Source organism: Schistocerca gregaria, chromosome X, assembly GCF_023897955.1.
Source record: "Schistocerca gregaria isolate iqSchGreg1 chromosome X, iqSchGreg1.2, whole genome shotgun sequence".
Lineage (NCBI taxonomy): Eukaryota > Metazoa > Arthropoda > Insecta > Orthoptera > Acrididae > Schistocerca > Schistocerca gregaria.
In genome coordinates this window covers 852,028,168-852,049,440 of record NC_064931.1, presented here as the reverse complement: position 1 = coordinate 852,049,440, position 21,273 = coordinate 852,028,168, and the positions used below count along the sequence as shown (strand labels likewise).

The 21,273-nt window shown below is 40.6% G+C and overlaps 1 protein-coding gene across 5 annotated transcripts in view; it reads right to left on the bottom strand.

Annotated features, from left to right (window-relative positions):
- Window positions 1-20,228, bottom strand: part of LOC126297381 (latrophilin Cirl) — a 715,307-nt gene extending 695,079 nt beyond the window's left edge. For all 5 annotated transcript variants that reach the window (XM_049988106.1, XM_049988108.1, XM_049988105.1 and 2 more), the window contains exon 1: window positions 19,698-20,228. The gene's annotated coding sequence lies outside the window, so the exon portion shown is untranslated. The remainder of the gene's footprint in view (window positions 1-19,697) is intronic.
- Between the last annotated feature and the right edge of the window lie 1,045 nt (window positions 20,229-21,273).

Genomic DNA, 21,273 nt, shown 5'->3' with positions numbered 1-21,273 from the left:
ATTCCTTCACCATCACCGTGTTATAATCCGACTATATTCCAGTACTATTTTTTTTATTTTTGTCGATATTTATCTTTTAATATATTTTCAAGACACTACCAATTCCGTTCAACTGAACTTCTAAGTCCTTCGCGTCTGTGATGGAATTACAATGAGACTGGCAAACAAAGTTTTGATTTCTTATCTCTAAATTATTACTTCTTTTCAAAATTTCTCCTTAGTTTTATATGCTGGTTACACGATACAGAGACTGAATAACATAAGCTACGTCCCTATCTCCGTTCTCAGCATCCGCCAGCCTTCTGTATCCTTCGACATTGATTTCTGCAGTCTTGCTTCTGTTGAATTTGTCGATAACGTTTCGGTCTCTGTAGTTTTTCTTGGCTATCTTCAGAACTACAGAGAATATATTCTAGTCAACAGTGTCGTAAACAACTACGATCCTGTTCACGGGTGCTGTGCAAGAACTGCAATGAAGTAATTACTGAAATACGTTATAGACACAAGTCTGGACAGAACATTTCTCTCTGTGCAAAGTTCACCAGCAACGGAGAAGGAAATCTAACGTATGAGACAAGTAACAATGTCCGACCACCCCGGATTAGATTTTTCTGCCGTTTACCTAAATTACACTATCTGAGCAAAAGTATCCAGACATTAATATGGGTATGTCCACCCTTCGGCTTTATGACGGCGTAAACTCTAGATGATGATTTTAATGAGATGTCTCAACGTCTGTGGAGAAATGCAAGCCGATTCTTCCTCAACAGACCAAAACACAAAAGATAATGATGGAATTAGGCGCCTGGGGTGAAGTCTACGTTCGACCTTATCCCAGATATGTTAACAGGGAGCTCTGTGCAGATCAATCCATTTCCGGAATGTTAATGGCTCAAATGGCTCTGAGCAATATGGGACTTCACTTCGGAGGTCATCAGTCCCTTAGAACTTACAACTACTTAAACCTAACTAACCTACACATGCACGCATGCCCGAGGCAGGATTCGAACGTGCGGCCGTAGCGGTCTGAAGGGCCTAGAACCGCTCGGTCACAACGGCCGGCGAATGTTAATGTCCACAAAGCATTGCCTCGGAGACGCTGCTTTTTGACAAGGCGCATTATCATCTTCGAAATCTTTCTGTACTCACTCGCCCGCACTTCACTGCTGGCACTACACATAACGGCTGGTAGTGTTCTTCGGACATTCGATCGGATTGCCACAGGGTATAGAGTGATTCTTTACTCCAAATCACTTTTCCGTGGCGGTGCTCTTTACACCAGCAGCACTGACAACAGAAACACGCGGATTACGAACCGCTTGTCGACCACTCTACCTCAACCTTTTTAATTTCCTACCCACAGCCATTGTGCAAGCTGGACTGCTCGTAGCAACTCTTATTTCGGACGACTTTTTACGACGATCCACGGCCCCCGCCCGTCATTACACTAGGTCTGACGATGTTGGTTTAGCTGTTGTTGCTTCCGCTTCACAAACATCACCAACAGTCAGCATGGTCAGCTTTAGATGGACTGAAATGTCTCTGCTGGTTTTGTTCCTCAGGTGACATACAGTGGCTAAATCCACTTTCTGAGCTCTCGTGACCTATCCATTCTGCACTGTTTCTCTGACAATAAATACTCCTTCTCCTGTCATACTGACGGTCAATCCCGCCTTATATAGGGGTGTCGGGATACCTTTGATCACATAGTGCATTATAATAATGATGTCTTGTGACTAGGGCCTCACATCGGGTAGACCGTTCGCCGGGTGTAAGTTTTTCGATTTAACGCCACTTCGGCGACTTGCGCGACGATGGGGATGAAATAATGATGATTAGGACAAGATAACACCCAGTCCCTGAGCGGAGAAAATCTCTGACCCAGCCGGGAATCAAACCCGGGCCCTTAGGATTGACATCCTGTCGCGCTGACCAGTTAGCTACCGGGGGCGGACACACAGTGCATTTGCAGCGCTCTGTTAAAAGGACACGGCCAAAATGTTTCTCCAGGCTCGTGCATTCAGAATCTGCGTTCCACCCGCTCTGAAATGGAGGCTGGCAGGACGTTTAAACTCGTAACTTCCTTGCGTAAGGTACTCTGATGAACAAAAACCGAAGACATAGGCATTTATGATTCACCTATCTAAGAAGGACTGGTCTATGTCCGCGCCTAACGTGTATTAACACAGGGCACACTTGGGCTGTATCTAAATAGTGTTATCTACTGCACAGTGTACGCAGAAACTGCTCGATAGCAAAGTTAGCTATTTTGTCCTACTAGATTCGCGTATGGAACGGGGAAAAAATGACAGCCCACATGCTTCGCCCCGCTCTACCTTATTCTAATGATCCCGACAAGAGATCTACTATGGAAGCAGCGTAACTGTTTTACAATCCTCCCGAACACCGGTTCTCTAAATTTCCGAAACTCATTTTCTCGACAACGTAATTCGATCTATCAGTTTAGTATGCGATGCTATCCTACACAGGTCAACAGAAAACTATCGTCCTAAGAGAAGGCTAAAAATAAATTCACAACGTACAGTATATCTTTCTTTACGAATCGCTGCCTTGCTCACTGTTATAGGCATGCTTCCAGCAAATAGTTGGTTGTAGGTTTAGTATGTGGCTCACTGCCAGCAGCACCTCCTTTGTAATTGTGGCAACTAGTAAGTCTGCAAATGATACGTATAGGTCAATACTGCCGAGAGTACATTCAGAGAATTAGTTGGATCGACTGCTCGCCAGAGCGGCGAAAATGACGATCATTGCAATTACAAATCCAACAAGGAATACATTTGACAGTGTGTTCTATTTGCAAACTCCCATTGTAATTATGAGCCGGCCGGAGTGGCCGAGCGGTTCTAGGCTCTTCAGTCTGGACCAGCGCGACCTCTACGCTCGCAGGTTCGAATCCTGCCTCGGGCATGGATGGGTGTGATGTCTTTAGGTTAGTTAGGTTCAAGTAGTTCTAAGTTCTAGGGCACTGATGACCTCAGTAGTTAAGTCCCATAGTGCTCAGAGCCATTTTTTGTTGTAATTATGACTTTTCTTGCTATGTAGTATCGTCTGTATATATTGCAAAGGATGTCGTTTGTTTTATGTAAAGCACGACGTTGTGACGCTATGGGTAAGTCCACGGTGATTCGTTTTACTAGTTGTAAAATCTTATTTCACTGACAGTATCATAATTTTTGTACCCAATTTCTGGTTTCGGTTGCACACGGCAACTATCTTCAGTTCACATTACTATCATCGCAGTACATTTACAAGTTATTGTATGATGGATTAGAGCTCAGTTTTTACGTCACATTTAGTTAAAATTCAGTTTCGATATTGCATACAGTTCAACACTGAAATCCCTGATTCACTACAATAATTATGATTGTCGATTAAATAAAAGTTTCAGGAAAGTATATCGGGTTTTCCGACAACAGGTTCTCCCTTACTTTACATCGGAAGATAATAACGGCCTAGCGAGCTGAGTTTGATGAAACTTTAACACCGAAGGGGAATAGGTTTCAAATGGCTCTGAGCACTATGGGACTCAACTGCTCACGTCGTAAGTCCCCTAGAACTTAGAACTACTTAAACGTAACTAACCTAAGGACAATACACACATCCAAGCCCGAGGCAGGATTCGAACCTGCGACCGTAGCGCTCGCATGTGTTCCAGACTGCAGCGCCAGAACCGCTCGGCCACCAGCGACCGGCGAATATGTTTCCCTATTCAGGTAAAGCAAATGCAGAGCATGATCTTGGGAATGTTATTTTCATAATGCTACACAAGATACGAACCAGAAGCCTGTGGATATACTGATAATGAAAAAAAAATAGTGAACTGGACACACCCCGAGCAAAAATCAAACAACAGTAGGGAGACAACGCCTGAACTGGTATCCCTTGTGCCATCGCAGAAGATGATAACATCGAGGCGGACACTGGAGAGAGAAGCAACAGATGCAGGAAGAACGTGGGGGGAGGAGAGGGCAATGGCACAAAACCGAGGCCGCTGGCGATGCTTCATCCAAGCCCTAATTTCCAAGGATTGCAACGAAAACACAAGAAAAAGAAGGGAAGAAGCGACATCGTATTCGGTTACAGTCGGGCCTTTGTTTGATTTACAAACACTTATTTTTTTCCACGTATACATTACTCTCAATTACTCGAAACATTAAGAATAAAAATTGGTTGTTGCAAGATGATAAATTATCCAGAAAGTAAATTCCTTTGTTTAGCGTTTTGCATGTATTTGGTTACGTAATTTAGTTGTAACTGAAATCCCTCTTATTTTTGTCTTCGATTACTGCATTTCAGATTTACTCAAATTACAAATTTTACTATCTACACACATTTTTGCCATCAGTATTTCCATTTCGTTACCGTGATTATTTGGTTTTCTTGTTTAAAAAACTATAAAAATTGTAGGTGTCACCATGGCTTGACACACTGATAGCGGACTTCTACCCCAGAGCAGATACAACGTTCGGTAAGGTTTGTAACAAACAGCAAACACCTTACGTATTGTTTAAAAAGATTTATTTAGAGCAACCCACGGTCGGTTTCGGATTTCTTATAATTCCATCTTCAGACGGTTGTTACAGTCTTCCTTGTTTTCATGCCGGGGCCTCGTTTTACATTCGTTATGCGTTTGCTGCAGTGCTGTATGATTATGTGTGACGAAATCGCCCTGTGTTATTGTTCTGAATTTTAAAATCAACATGTTTGTGGACGTGCACTATGTGAGTGCTGTTCGTTTCACTGGAACACACTCTGCACCACACCATTCTCTGTTTAATGGCACACATACGATGAACATTTACAAAGGGCGGCCCACCTTCACACGAGTAACATAAACAATATTTTAAAACATGTTCTGTGCTCGACCAGTTCATCCCAGTCACATATGGACAAACGTTGTAGTGCAAATTACAGGTATTCAGCTCTTCTAACTGTGGAAGGCGTCCCATCGATTAGGGGTCATTAGGGCAAGGAAATGTGTCATGTCCTTTTCGAAAGGAACCGTTGTCTATCTAGGAACAGCACAGAAAACCTACATCTGGGTGGCCCAACGAGCCCAGCGTCTTAAACACTGCGCTCTATATATTTTAGAACAGTGGGAAGTAAAATGATGGTCATCTCAAATAGAAACTTTATTTAATAACAATAAGAGTGAAAATGTCGTACAGGGAGGCTCCACCTGTTGGACCACGTGGACTTCAAAGACAGTACGATCACAGGTATTATTCCTTTCTCTATATTATCCCAGCTATAGAGAATTTATTTAGTGGAAAGTGGTAGTGAACTCTTCTGTCCTGTCAGATTTTTACGTAAAATCATACTACAAATCTGTTCGTGATATTGCAAAACTCAAAACAGCTCAGTCTCTGTGACTGTCGGTGCCAAATAGGATCGCGTACTTACATGTAACATACACCTTTTTTGTTATTACGTGCAGATAATCTGAAGATGCGCCAATCGTTCGAAACGCGTCATTAACAACAAAGCTTTTGCAACAAACTTTTTCTGTTTTGGAGTACCCAAAAGGGTTTAAAGATTACTCGTTAATGGGGCATGCAGAAACAAACGAAAATGAAATATGTCCGCGTGTACAACTGTGCATTAGCTGCAATAGTAAATTGCAAAACGAAGTAACGCGAGTGTATAATTCCGTATAGATACTAAGCACTTATTTCCGTTATCGCAGCTACTCCACAGAAGTTAAATCGATTCCGTGTCCGGTTTAGCCAGTGTTGCTAATCAACTGCAACGGACCAAAGGCAAGAACATCCCAAACTATAAGCTAGTGTCTACTACTTAAGACTCTCTAAACGTCATCTATTCGTCATTCAATTACTACTTAAGTACAACAGCTTTCTCCCTTCCAGCATCGGAAATAGGTTACGAACGTGATCCACAGGTGGTCGTTTAAGCTGCAACTAGGGAAAGGTCTGTTAGGTAGCTATTCTAGCAGCAAGAACACCTACTGCGGCACAGGCATTTCCAGTTTCCCTTCGGATACAACCAGTTACAAAGATTTAGTTTTCGGTTTATGGCAAACTGTTTCTTCCACTAACATTAGGGTCTTACCGACGGCCATTTCGAGTTTTTCGTTTTATTGCTCCCTCTAAACGTCCAAACCTACAAAGCTAATGCGATGTTCGATCGCAATGCGCTTTAGTATCCTCTGAGAAACAAACTGCTTCGAAGGCGAAACTGAACCACTCGGGGGATAGTTTGTGACTCCCACTGGCTGGCCTCTTAACGAGAAAAAATACCGCTGGTCTTGCTTCGCCTGCAGTGCCGTTCATGTCTTGGTATGTAAACATAGAAGCACCGTTTTCAGTTACTGTCAGCTGCAAAAGTTGGCTGCGCGTTTTCAGATGGACTGGAACAAGGTGGAGCGAAATAACAGTCTTTTCTCTGCTCAACTGACAGAAGGCAATGTCGTTTCTTACTTTTCTGATACATAAATCGCTTCAGAATGCAATTGGTAGAATCAAGTAACGACAACTAGCAATAATAAAAATAATTAGTAGCTCCTTAAATATGCAATATATCAATTAAATGATACTGTAAGGGGTTGCAATAGACTACTACTACTACTACTACTACCACAACCAGTAATAATAATAAAAAGAATAATAATAAGTAACTCAAAAATATACTTCAGTAAATTACGTTGAACTGTAAATATATACTGTAGTTTAACCACATACAGAATGCTAAACCTTCCTGAACTATATGTCACACAAATTAAGTTAATTTTCTTTTTTGTTTTGACGTTCATTTCACAAACATATCTCTGTTTCCTTTCTACACATTATTTTCGTTTTATATAATGTTCAAATAATGATAAAATCGCAGCTTACAAAGATCTATTTACATAATGAGCGTTTCTTTCTTCACAAAATGTTTTAAAGTATTTGTTTTAATGTTTAATTATTTGAAATAAAAGTGAGACTATTGTATGAGCATGAAGTATATGGTACTACCCGTAGGCACCGTGTAAACGCGAACTGTTAGCTGTAGCCAGGAGACAGTTTATTCTTTTGATTCGATGCTACCATCTTTGATATGTTAGTGGTTGCTACAGAAAAACAGGTACGCAAAATATCACTACTGCGGGCATGACTATTTCTCTGACTGATGCGTTTTCGAAAGCGAGAGTATCGTTGGTAAGATATCGGTAAAACAGTTCCGATTAATGTTTTCTGTTGTTTAGCTAAAGCAGTCCAAGAAAATTCCAGGTTTCCTTAAACTGCACCACAACTAACACCTACAATTCTTATCTAAACGGGGTAACTTCTATGTCTCAAATTTACGCCAGCCGTTGTGGCCGAGCGGTTCTAGGCGCTTCAGTCAGGAACCGCGCTGCTGCTACGGCCACAGGTTCGAATCCTGCCTCGGGCATGGATGTGTGTGGTGTGCTTAGGTTAGTTAGGTTTAAGTAGTTTTAAGTCTAGGGGACTGATGATCTCAGATGTTAAGTCCCATAGTGCTCAGAGCCATTTGAACCATTTTGAAGCATAAATTTACAGTGGCTGTTGACCGACGGTTTATATGGTTTACTCTTGTATATGTCTGCTCAATAATCTTAAGTCAATATGTTTCACAGGATACAACATAAACGCCTACAATACAGATGTTAATTAGTACATAACATAAATAAAGTTCTCAATTTTATTTTCAACAACATATCTACGTTGGGCGACATTTATCTGCATGGTTCAATATTAACAACGCTACAACCAACTGAGTTACTCCTCGTGAGGCCTCCATGCCTTGCCAAAATACCGAATTTTCTCCTGGTTTGCCACTGAGATTTATTAACAGTGATGAACATTCTGTAACTTATGTGAGCGTACGAGAAATCTTCACAATCCCCGGCAAAATGCTCACCGATAGAAGCCAGATTTGTAGTGAATAACGAACTTGTTCTCACGAATTCTCACCGTATGTTTCGTTAGGTTCCACATATACAACGTGTTGGATGAGCAAAATTCAAATTCCCACATTTATGTTTTCTTAAATGGCGTAGTGCTAGTGCGTGATTGGTTCCTTCCCGAGAACTTTGATGAGAAACACGAAGTAATGAAGCCACTGTTGCCGTTTTCCTTTCATGGTAATTCAGTTCTCAAGGGAATCAAGTCCACTTCATTATAACAAACTTATACCAGCGAACTGAGGGCACTTCTCGGTACATCAGATTCCTTATATGTTCCACCATTCTCAATATTCCGCGTATCACCTGATGTAATGTGCTTGTCTAAGACGTGACCACTCTTCATTTATTTATTTTTGCTTCAGAAAGTGAACTATACACAATAATTCCTAGCGAGCAATTATACCGTACATGCAAATTAAGCTGTAACCTAAGAGCTCTGAAGTTTACTTTTTTTTTATTTCAGTGTAACAGTGTTCCGTCCTTACGTATCATCAGGTATAAGATCATTAAAATTATGGTGCGTACGTCTGCGGATCCAACATCAAGATTTTTATAGTTGTGCAATATGGTCGTAAAATACAGCTTATTTTCATTATTGCACGCAATATAATGCTTCAGCCAACACCTCATTCGAGTGATGACCTTATGGTTTATATCACGCTGAAATAAAACGAAAGTAAAATGTCTAAAATGAAATCTTCCGGTTCGACAACTAGTTGTTCACTGCATTGGCTACCCCAAAAATCGTCAGAAATTGTAGCAGCTGGCATTAGGTTAGCATACAAACGGGCGAGTAGTATTTACTCTTTATCATAAACAAAAAGAATCCTTACACTCTTCTCGTCACCTTTACGTGCCAATTTTCATTAAACTTATTTGCGTCCATTACTGAAAATTCATGCACATTTCAGTTGAACGTTAAATAGAAAATTCAGGGACGTCTAACTTCCAAAATTCCTTACAGTTAATTAGTGAAAATCAAGGAAACACTAAATGTGTACATGTCAGAACTCTATCTCTAATTCCCAATAAAGATATAGCAACATAATCATGTACAGCGTTGGCAGGAATGCGCATGCACACAACAGGTTTTTTTCGGTTCGGGCCCCTCCAGCCATCTCACTAATGGAAAGACGATACGACAGTGCATTGGAGACAATTTTCCTGTCAGTTACGACGATACGAGCGCAGAAGATAGCCGACGAGGCCGGGAATCGAACGCGGGCCCCTTCGGTTGGCGTTCTGCCTCCGCAGCTACCGAGACGAACGACAGCTAAAAGGTCCTGTTACTCACAGCAGAAAATAATTCCATCAGAGCTACCGTCTGAGCTTGTGGAACTTGAAATGAATATCTGACAGTGTTGGCAATAGTCATTACGATTACTTTCTCATAACATTAGGAAACTAACACTTCGTGCATTGTACACAATCATAGAACATCTAAAAACTAAGTACTCGTTTCATTTTGTACGGAACATTGAGCAGCAGCTGACGACTTTCGGTCACTTTTTCTACCTTCTTTAGTAAACCCTGATCATGCGCATTCACACAAATGCCCAAGCGTGGGCATATATATACTTCTTCAGACTTTTTCTGTCGTGTTTAAACATTTTAAAATTAGAAAGAGACATGTATTAACCTTTACTCAGTTACATTAGTGTTTTCTTTACCACCAATTTCATTTAAGGCTTGCGAATCACTAATCTATTTTCCCTTGTACAGGTATTTCGTTTACATGCAAGAAACAAAGAATTTTTTTCTCTGTTCAAGAAGAGAGAGTACATTATTAATAGATATTCACTAAGGGACTCACCGTACGCTATTTCTTTCCCGTTGATAAAATGGCCCAAAATGAAATCATCGTCGGTAACTACTCACAATTTTTTTATAATCTCTAACGCAAACAGCGAAACGAATTTATATGAAAGCGAGTCTTTTTTTTTTTGACTGAAAATCCCAACATATGTTTGTGCGCGCAGTAATAATTAATAATCTTGGAAAGAACGTGAACACACACAAGCAGATTCTTCACCGAAGTTATTTGGAGAGACTGTTAAAACTAGTTAAAATTAATACTACAATCCACCGAACACCAGACGATAGAGTTAATGTGGTTATTGAGTAGTGTAAAGTCCCATTTAATCAGAACAATGAAAGCTATGTGGTAAGCATTGAAGACGACATTATTATCAGTTTCTGCGAGGCTAATATCTTTTTAAGCTTATTACACTTCTCTTCAATTGGGAAATGAGAGGTGGATTGTGTAAATGGAACATATTTAAATCACCTTACGTTTTGCTGATAAAAAACAGTTAGCCTCTAGTACAGAAAAACAACAGAATTGTGAAATATAATATAGCAAATTTGAATGTAGGCCAGAAAGTTAATTATAATAAGACTAAAACAATTATAATGGACACAATGAAAACAAAACCGGACAAATTAGCAAGTAGTTCTAAAACAAGCTGAGAAGTTTTTATGTTTAGCAAAGTTCAAGGCAGTGTCTCAATGGCCAGCAAAACTTAATAACGGAAGAGTAAAACTGGCCTGGACTTCTTTTGGTAAATCAAATAGTCTTCTAGACTAAGCTCGCACCATATTTGGTAAGGAAGGCTCATAATCACTGTGTGTTAGCCGTTTTCAGTAACGGCAGTCAGGCACTGACTTTTGTTGTTGAAAATCACTCAAAAACTTGTGGCTGTACAACGGCATGCTGTGAATTACTGAGAGAGACAGGAAAGAAACAAATCAGAGTACAGACTTAAGTGAAAGGTGTAATGACTGTTGTGAAAATGAAGATGAGTACGATATGTAGCCAGGTTCTAAAGTAATCAGAAAACACTGAGGCGACATACAAAAATATGCTTAGCAGCATGGTCAAGTTTATACATCAAATGGCTTATGACATTTCCTTCGTTCGCGTTTTTTCATCGATGAATGCAAAAATCAGTGACTGTTACGAATATCAGAATGGCTAACTCTAATTTCTGAGACACTTTCACTCGAACTCAACTCATGAAGAGAAAATCGTATGAGACTTAGTATTGTTTCTGATACGTCAAACACAATGCGATCGATTTACATTGTGCAGATGCAAAATGCAGGTGATGGGAACTGGATGTATGTGGTGCTACAGAAAGCTGTTAAATTCACTACACTGAATTCAAGAGGTAACTGCCAGAAGAAATAGGAGGGAGAATACAAAAGAGGATGTGAAGCATCCCACCAAGAGTTTTACTGAGCCGAGCAAGCAACAGGGGATAGCTAAAATGCAGAATCTGGATGAAACCTTGGTATTTAACACCAGTTATTGACGACGTTTTATTTAGTAGCTATTTAAGGAAAGCAAGAAGTAAAGGATGCTACGAAATACTGGTAACTTAAAATAAAAATTTTAAAGTGTTTATCACTTCTGCAGTGATATGAATATCAAGCTGTGGTCGGACAACTTGGAGGTGATTGCTTAGCTTTGTTTTAAATAATGTGCCATGGACAAAGGAAAGTGCACAAAGACATTAGTGTGATCTACTCTCATGTTCTTCGTTTCAGAGTAGAAATAGTATGCCTGTTACAGAATTATTGGCAAGAGCCACTATTGTGGCTTAATAGTAAGCGAAGCTAAACCTTTTAGATTATTTCATACCTGGTTTTTAAAAGTCACGAACTTTCCAATAACTATATTGTAATGGGTAATGTGAACTTAATGGAATCGTAAACAGTTTTATCCACGTTTCTTGCGGTTCTGAAAATCCAATACGAGGGCATGGCAGTCATAGTTTGCAGCGCAGCGGAATTCGCTGCTCGAATTGTAGTAAACTTTACTTTAATAATCTAAACCACGTTGTAGACTTGATATCACAGGACTGTTATTTATTTATTTATTTATTTATTTATTTATCCTAAAAATATTTGGGCACTAACGCCCTTTCTGACATCCACCCAGGTATACTTCCTATTTCATCATTACGTTCATTATGATACGGGTTACAATAACTTTGTATTTAACACGGAATTTAGTATTTGGATATAATAATGACAGAAACAGAATAACGATAGCGAAAATAACTGTTTACATATGTTTGCGCAGGGTGGAAAAATTCAGGCGATTTGTACAGCAAGCACAATGAGAGTGTTGAAGTCGTGGAACAAGCAATAAAGAGAGGGGGAAAACACTGACGTTAGTACGTGAAAAATGAAAGGAGCGTAAAAAGGAATGAAAAAACTAAGACTTTCAGCTTTTTCTTGAGTAGCACATCATTATGAGTGTTGTTGTGTAGCTTGTTCCAGAGATGGAGAGGAGCGGCTGGAGAACGTTTTTGTTTTATGGATGGGTACAGCTACGATAACTGAGGCGATGGATACTTTATCTGTAATACTACATACTGAGCGGCATGTTCACTGCGAAACCGAAGCTGACATATAGCGTGTGGCATTCACGTAACCCTGTCCGGTAGCAAGCATACGAACACGTGGTAACGATTCCACTTCTAAATGTGCGGTTTCTATGTACCGTTGTGTCCAACGGTTCCCCAGTTCGAGAAAATAACACCTCTAATAGAAACAGAGTTGACTACTGTGATGTTCGGGTCATTCTTCGGGTTAATGACTGCTTTACTTTACTACACCACCCGAACATAGGGGCATACACCGAATATTTACAAGGGCGTTAGGCAGGGATGCAGCAATTTGTATTCAACTGTTGAGCCTGAATATCGATGATCAAAGAGTATTTCAGAACTGGGATTACACTGGAGTGTTAAATAATATCAGTCATAATGTTCGTCTATCCTCTGTGAAAGTGTGGACGAAGCGAAGGAATTCTGCTATTTAGAAAGCAAAATTCCCTAAAGGAAGTTTATTGGTACCAAATAGGGGGCTCAGTTTGAAGAAGAAATTCCAGAGATGGTGTTTAAGGGAAGGATGTAAGAAATTAAGCGGGCTGTAAGATAAGAAATGAGGTTTTTCAAAGAATCGGTGACAAAAGGAATAGCTAACTGGATAGAACATAGATTAAGACACCAGAGAATAACTTTGACTCTAAGAGAGGGAGCCGTAGCGCGAAGAAATTACAGCGGACGGCAGAGATTAATATAACTGAAGATTTTCGTTGCAACTCCTAATCTGAAATGAAGAGTTCGGTAAAAGTGATGAAATCGTAGCAGGCCACACAAAACGAGCCAGAAGACTGAAAAACTCCTCAAAAAAGAGAAAACGTTTATAAACGTAGCACGTAAGAATTCCACGGGTTAATGAAACACGCAGATCAAGATGACTAGAAAGTCTGCTCCGAGCGGAACCAAGTTTTTGAATCTGTTTACTTGTGTCTTCGACAACAGATGTTAAGATGGCCCCAGTGGAGAAAAGGCTTTGGGGAAAGACGCCTAAAAGGGAGGGGGGGGGGGGGGCGCTTGTTAACGCTTCTCAACTTTGGTAGCCCTATTGGCAGTGCCGAAGCCATCAACAAAGAAACCTCCAGCTTATTGAATGGAGGCAGCGCTCCCGCGAGCCGACTGCCCCCGACGTCAGCCGGAGGTAGCCGAACACGTTTTCAGATTTACGTCTCCTCCCGTCCCCCTCTCCGACGCGGTACACGTCGCGAGTATTTGGTCGCCCCTTACCGCCACCTTTGCGGATAATTCCAACGCCCTGCTCAAAAAGCACACTCCGTCAGTACGTATGCCAGCGCGTTCACTATACTTCCGTCTAACAGAGAATTCACAAACAAATTTTTGGAAATTTGTGGTAAGGTCTTACGGTACCAAACTGCTGAGGTCATCAGTCCCTAAGCTTACACACTACTTAATCAAACTTACGCTAAGGACAACATACACCCATGCCCGAGGGACGACTCTAACCTCCGACAGGGGGAGCCGTGCGAACCGTGACAAAACGCCTGAGACCGATCGGCTACCCCGCGCGATGGTGAATTGCCAATGTCGTATCTTGCAGCACTACAAACATTCTTTCCAGTCGTTGTGTTGTTAATATCACCGTAGCTATATTTGAGAGACGGCTAACACTCAATTGCAATCTTTCTACGAGGCATATTAATCGCCGTAAATCCCTGTTCTCACTACACCGACATATCTGTCAGTAATATGGTACGATAACAGTTCTCATATGCGACATGTTTCTAAGTCTTCTCCCGACCCTAAGTATTTAGAACAGTGACTCCATAATACATAAAGTTCTTAGAAAGTCCGTATGTAGCAGTGGCGTTTCTAACTTCCTGTGCTTTCTACAGCCTTACTGATACGGTTAACTGAGGGTTATTATGTAACTTTCTATATCAACATCACAACGTTGGTTTTAAGTTTATAATCACAATATTGTATACTATGACGCCGTACAACACCCAAAAGAATTTTAATCAACAAGATAACGGACGCAGAAGCCTACGTAGTTATATCGCTGCTGATATGCTTCATGCGTCATATTGTGGTAAATATTCTGTCGCTATTCCATTTTTATGCCTTGGCCACATCATCTTATTCACTTGTTACGTACGATATGAGCATTATTTGATAACGAATAGTGCCCATTAAATAAAGCTACGATACCAACTTCAAATGTAACTGTCAATGCAGCCTTAGACTTCTTACTTCGTTATTCAGTACTGAGTATTTTTCGCATTACTTTTATACCTTTCCATAGAACGTTCTGGCCAGACATTAAGAGTATGGCGTAGCGTGAATTTGTTGTGATACTGAGTTTTCTTTATTGCTAGCCCACCATTCTAAGTATCACTCCATCTATCCACCCAACTTCTTTCTTCCATCCTCGGTAATGCCCACATTTCTAAAGCGTTTATCCTTGCTCAACCCCGCTGCCTCAGTATCCACGTTTCAATATAATACAGGAAGACATTCTATACCTAGGATTGCATTAGCCCTTTCCTTAAATAAGTTGTCCGTATTTCTGCGGAAAATTCTTTTCTCGTGAAATGTCTGTTTCGCCACTGTTATTCTGGTTTTTATTTCTGTACTGCTCTTCCAGTCTGTTTCTATAATAGCTTTGCATATGTTCAAATGCTTCTCCATTCAGCATTATCTTTACCTTTTTTGTTTCCAGTGCCAGTACTATTTTTTTCTTTGCCTTTATTTTCCTCCATAAATCTTATATTTATATTGAAAATAAACCGCCTGTTCCTGATTGACATGTATGCTCTTAGTCCTAACTCAGTAGAATACACTGTCATTCTATAATGCTAGTAGCTGTTGTTACTTCTGCTTTTTGCCTTGTTTTTACAAATGTGAACCCGTTCATACAGCAAGTATGATTAAGCCAACGTCTGTGTAGTGAAACTATTATGATTGGCATTCTTTTTCGTGGCAACATGCCTTTTCTAGTTATTGTAATACTTTAATGAAATTTATGCATTAGGTGAACTGACTGATCCAAGAATCTTACCGCCCTCAATGTTCATAAATGCGCCATTCTTTTGCATTTTAAGGATTTCAAATAGTGTCACAGTGCCCTGGGAGAAGAAATTTCGATGTTTCGAATTCTGACGTGTCCCTATTTTGGTAAATGCGGTTCTGAACGTGTCTATTATTTACAGAAATACCATTCACAAACCCACTTCTATCTACAGTACGCTTGCCTGTTGTACATGTCAGTACCTTAGAAGCTGTAAATTAATCACTCTTCATGCAGCCTTCTCTTTTCTGTAGTGCAATTTCGTAGTAAATTTTTTGTCTTTATTTACAATAACCCGAACAGCAATCACAAGGACCGGGTCCCTCCTTGCGGCATTCTCGGAATCAACAGAAACGATAATGAGAATATAAATAGGTAGCTTTATTTACATAGGATTTGGTAACCATAACGATTATCTTCCATCATACTTAATTTCCCAGTCGGTACTTTCCCTCACGCCGAGGGCGTATGGCACGGGGAAGGGAGCGACTGATAATACAGAGTACCATTCGCAATGTAATGCAGGGACTTGAGTAGTATACATGAATATGTGCTCACGATGCTAAAATTTGATTATATAGACAGTATTTTTAATTCAAATCACATAATTTTTCAAAATTGGTCGAGAGCAGAACCAGTTCTAAATTAACTTCTCTGCCGTGCTGTAAGTAGAGACAAAATAGTAGCGCTATGCATCCGTTCCGTTTGAAAATGGAATGCAAATCTATCTGTGGATTCCGTTTATTATCATTACATTTTCTAAACGCTTAATACAATGTTCCCGCAAAGTGTTCTACGCAAGTGATCTTCCGCGGGTTGCACGACCACATGCTGACACTGTTAGTGATATTGCATGAAACACGAATTAAAAAAAAAAACTTTTTAGCGTGCAGAGAGATTCGCAGCAGAAAAATGCACGTTCCTTTGATCTGCCGCGCGGCCCGCGAAGCGCAACGGAAAAATGAACGCGAAATGCTACCGTGTCAACAGCAAGCAGAAAGCATCGATAACATGGGATCAGCAACTTGTAAAAGTTGTTGTAACCTATATCGAAAGAGAGGGCAGTTGGTTAATTTCCTCAAGGCTTGAAAACACCAACAGACAGGTAACTTTATAAAACTGAATGTTTCGGTGTGTAAATATGTGATTAATAGAAACTTATCTTAATTACCAGTGCATTTGAGACTTCTAGACCGAAGTAAAATCAATCTCCCTATGTACAGCTTCACCTCAGGTGAAATTACGCGAAGTCATTTAGTTTCTCTTTTAAATATTGCTATAATAAAGATTGCCCAAATGCAAGTATTCGCCATCGAATTTTATTTGTAACGATATTATTTAATGAAGCCGATACCGCTATACCGAAAGATTCATTTCTTTAAAAACTCTGTTAGAATAATCTAAGTTAAGAATTGGTAAGTTTAATGCGGTCGTGAGAGGTACGTTTCTTTGGTCACATGAAATACTGTCAAAACTGCGTAACTGTACGGCGATTTAGTATTTCAAACGAGTTGCCTAGCTATACATTCTGCCCCTGGCAATGCTCAGGCAGATCTCATTTACATTGTTTGCCTCAAGAAAAAAACTAAGTTACGTATTCATAGTGGAATGAAGAGGCGGCTTTCACAGCCACTGTTTTCTGCGTAAATACAAACTTCCATACCAGTTTTATTGCGGGACTGGACAAATCGAAGAAACAAAATTATTCATTTAATCTAGTATCTCGCTTACGGGCAATCCAAAATAACATTTACATTGCTCCTAAAACTTACTATTAAGAAATTAATTTCGATTCATGAGTTACGGCTGACGAAAAAAAAAAAATTCACACTTACAGCATCGCTCCCCGAACTGTCTGGAGACGATCGGGAACACAACTTTTTCCCTTATAAGATTACACCAGAAACAAGATTAAAACTGTTACCTCATCAATTCTAATGTAATATCTCCGACACAATCATCATTTTAGGTCATAGGCCTAGATTACTTTATTTTCCCTAATTTAAAATTGAAAATAGCGTCATAGCTACAAGACACACAATGACAATTCGTGAATCCTTCAAGAGCTTCGCAGACATTATCCTCCGTTAGCAACGATCCTGCAAACCTAATTATCAATAATTAACGAATTTATGAAATTGTGTTCACAGTTGTGTTACGAATTACGATATCTTGATTAGTTTTTAGTAAGTTTAATCTGTATTTGCATGTTTTACACAGTAAACGCAGTGATAAACGCCCTGCAGAAACGACAGGGCCAAAGTCGCAGAACAAAAGCAAGCCACACATTTAAAAAGAAAATCTGTAAGAACTGCACCATTTGTTCTGGTTGGAAGCCATAGAATTTAAGCACAAAACGTCATTTCTACAGTGACACGCAGAAGGCGCGGGAATTTACTATAGCAAAAACATACAGATACCTCGAACAAAAACATCAGATCTTACATGTGTGTTTTGCCGGCCGTAACGTAATACTAGTTTGCGACGTAGCGAGCGATGCAACTGCAGATTCTGGTGATTAACAACGTGAGCCGTAGTTTTTCTCATATCAGCACGAAGGAAAGCATTTTATTACACCGGTGGAGAGAACACCACCGTTACACGTAGGGAATTTGAATGCTACACCGGACCAGCTTTGAAATGGATGGTGCCGGCGGCATAAGCGACTTTCCGCTTAGCTGCAAGAAGCGAGCGCAAAAATCAAACGAAATAACTAAGGAAAAATGAAAAGTCGTTCGTCGCCGAGTCGCATAAAAAATTAGCAGCCATCTTGGGCTTTGTGTCTAGCTGTAGAAGAGTCCTGCTTTAATTACGGCATTGTGCTAATGTCCATCATACCATTAGATTGCCAAATGCTGCCGCCTATGAATGTACAAGAGAATGCTCTAGAAAATGAATACACAAGAGGTAACGAATTTAAGCAATGAATGCCTTTATCTCAGACCGCTACTAACTCCCTGGGCAGCTAACAATAAACGTGTCCATGTCTCCGACGTATGAAAATAAACCAATGTGGGTACTGCAAACGCTTAGGTATAGTTGTAGCTGGCTTCCATGATCCTGAGATTCCCTATTTCATTCGCAATAATGATTCAGATAAAATATAGAGAGCAGAACGAGATGGTTAGAAAAGTGTTATGGTTAACAACGTGTGATACCCCTTGTCACTTCATAGGTTGCACACCGTAATCATTGTACATCGGTTTCTTATTCAGTGTATAAAAAGAAGTTAAACTGCACAAAATGTTCGACGCAATCACGTATACAGACTTGTAATAATTGCTACGGTTTTTCGCAAAACGATCATTACCTAACAGACACCATAGCACCTAATGTCCTCTGACATTACAGGTTCGCGATAACAATGCTAGAACACGTGAGTGACGAAAATGCACGCGTTAACTTCGAATGCCGCTTCTCAAGTAGCACACGTCAAGCGGTAGTAATGCATTGTCATCGATAAATTATTCTTCATCAGAATGCGAGTAAGGATGCGCTCTTGATTGAACCACATGACTTGTTATACGACGTATGATTATAAGGGTCAGAGTGGTTGTGCTGTGAAGGAAGGGAGTGTAATAAAGCTGAAGGAATGCGGTCGGGAAAGGAATTAACGGAAGATGTGCACCAGTTTTAAATAGTTCAAACACTAAAGTACTAATTGTGAGAGCCGTACTCTCTTCAGAACCTTTATAACCAATTATCATTCTGAAGAGTACTGTCTCGAGTAATTAAACACAATATATCGAATTACTAGCATTGAGACCCACATTCCAGAAAGTATTTACGTGGGCCACATGTTAATAATATAATTAGTAAATGTCAACCCAAAAGTGATCACTACATTATAAACAAGTAAATATTTATATGCTACGCACCTTATCGACGAACAATTAATGACAACACAAATCAAATGATACGCACAGTAATATACGCTATCCCGTTAACAACTACAGAAAGCGTGTGACAATCTGCAAATGATTCACCAGAATTTCAGAATAATGTATAATACGTGTTACGATACATGAGGGCAAACGTATTACGCGTAAGCAGAAACATCAAGCATGAAAATTACAACTAGCGTGCAATCCGGTGTGCGTGAATACAGTGAAGCCGTCTGTAAACAACAGCGGCTCACCTACAACCGAGCGCACGTGTATAACACACACGCGTCGCTCTCTACGTAAACATTGTGTGGAAAACTAAATTATGTTATTTGCTAGTCTACAGAGTTCGAACTTCACTACACTGTTTCTTTTGAAGCTGTGTACCCGAAACGTGACAGTGCGTAAAACTATTGTAATATGTGAGGCGGCAAATATTCACATACCTGTGTTCTTCACAGGTCCGGGTTGATTGAGTCTGGGTGCTCAGTCATCGTCGGACCTCGCCAGCAACAATATTATGCAGGAGATGCATTGTTGATGAAGAAACCAGTCACATGCGACGCACAAGGGATACCCTTGTGTGAATAATCTTCTTTGTTAAAACACCAGCTGTATATTGTGTAATAGCTGTTGCACACGCTAATTCTTTGTCAGAATAATTCCTAACCTTCCCTCCCACCGCCCCTCACACGACCGGAGCAGTTATGCGTCCGTCTTCAACTGCCAGTCTTCTTCCCACATGCTTCACGCAAAGCCGGCGTCCAAATAAAAAAAAATAAAACAAAATAAATGACAGGTAAGTTTCTACGGCTTGCGGAATGCAGCTGACAGCTCTTCTCTGGTTGTTAGAGGTGGCGCGATGAGTGTGTATGGTGCAGAGAGATTGGCAAAAGCCACGAGCGAAAGCGGGGGAGGGCTAGTGTCTCGCACTGCCAGCCCAGCAGAATCGCCCCGCGCTGCGCTCTCACTCCGACTGGCCGGCACCAAGCTTCCAGCTCTGGAGCCCGCCTGCCGCGTTTGCCGCCAGAGGCCCTTCGCGTGCTAGCAGCCGGCGTTGCCATGTCGACAGAATCTTGGCGGGGAGGGGGGACACAGCTGCACCTACAACTCTCACAAAAACGGGGCTCGAGTTGTCAAACAACTGAAATTTACAGGCCGGCCGCTTGTATGCAGGTAATATGTCGTATTAAAGCTTGTATCACACACACATCTACGGCTGAGAAGTAACTTTATCAGGGCCCCACAGTCGAAAACAAACGTACGCATCTGACGAGGAAGAGGAATATTAGTCACTTTAATTACTTGGAGGCCCAGCACTGAGCGTGTGCATGCCTGCTGATTCCATCATGTGTAGCTCCATGTATATCTGCGTATAACTTATACCGACCACGCCATTTATTGATCTGATGCATCACCATTGTTCTGTGAACTTGAAGTTACCCCTGACTCTGAATTTCAAATGTCCTGTACCATTGTCGAGCAGACAATGACTCACTTCTATTAAAACCATTTCGCTTGTACTCATCCACATTTTGCTTTATCATTACACAAATGACGTGACTATAACCGCTTATCACTCGCTCGTGCTTCGTCATCGAGCTAAATTTATGCCGACTGTAGCGAGAGAAAATGGAGGTCAGTGAAATGCATTAAGACGCTTAGCAATCGATAAATTAACTCATTATATTCAAAAGTAGGGGTACAATTGCCTCTTCACTGCTGTCAACAGGCAGAGATGAGCTCTATAGTCCTTCACACAGAAGAGTACGGGCTACACCGAAATACCAGTTGTCTGTAGGTGTTTCGACAATAAAAATCCCTGAGCATCGCATAGCACAAGTTTTCAGAAGAGTAAACTGTTCGGTGAACTGATGTGAGAAAACTCTTCAGGCGTATCTCCTACCACGTCTTTTTTGGATTTTAAGAGTATTATTCCTGACATTAGAGTTGCCGTGCATCTCAACAGTTGCCATATATTCAATTCTTGACTTAAATTTGACGGGTGTATGACAGAACATG